Source organism: Schistocerca gregaria, unplaced genomic scaffold, assembly GCF_023897955.1.
Source record: "Schistocerca gregaria isolate iqSchGreg1 unplaced genomic scaffold, iqSchGreg1.2 ptg000180l, whole genome shotgun sequence".
NCBI classification, from domain to species: Eukaryota; Metazoa; Arthropoda; class Insecta; order Orthoptera; family Acrididae; genus Schistocerca; species Schistocerca gregaria.
Window position 1 is genome coordinate 1,638,213 of NW_026061730.1, and position 620 is coordinate 1,638,832.

The 620-nt window shown below is 49.4% G+C and overlaps 1 non-coding gene across 1 annotated transcript; it reads right to left on the reverse strand.

The window, feature by feature from the left end:
* Positions 1–304: 304 nt before the first annotated feature.
* On the reverse strand, positions 305–378 carry Trnat-agu (transfer RNA threonine (anticodon AGU)). The gene has a single exon. It is a non-coding gene; the product is annotated as a tRNA-Thr (tRNA).
* Positions 379–620: the final 242 nt, after the last annotated feature.

The following is a 620-nucleotide window of genomic DNA, read 5'->3' on the forward strand; positions in this document are numbered from 1 at the left end:
GGGGCTGCAAGCTTCCTGTGTTCGCACCTATATCACCTGTGCTTCCTTGTCAGAGACAGACTATCGCAAAACATACAACTCACTCCATGAATTGATTGCTACGGCATCTGTTATCAGCAGTCACAACCAGCAACACCAGTAGCAGCCGACTGCACGCAAAGAATGGGAACGTGCAGTGGGATTTACGTGAAATCGGCGCAATTGTGGATGCTAATCGTTCGCTTGTATCTGCCTACACACCTCTGCCGGTTGGGAATTATTCCACTTGCATGGCAAGGTGCGCATGTAGGTGTGTTAGAAATTCTGGAGGCGCTGGGTATCGATCCCAGTACCTCTCGCACACTAAGCGAGCGCTCTACCATCTGAGCTACGCCCACCCTCCCCCGATAACTAGTAGTGCTACATACAGACATATCAACGTCACAGACCCTTGCACTCCCATTATTCCGCAGACAAACACTACTCTCTATGTATCAGTGAGGGTGTCTTTCAGGTTTCGTGCATTCTGTATCGAATCGTAGTTGGCCACAATGAAAGTGGCACGCATAACGTCGAAAATAGAGTTCAGACACCGCTCTGAGTAAGACGAACGTGTTGTCCACCTCTAGACTTCAATGACG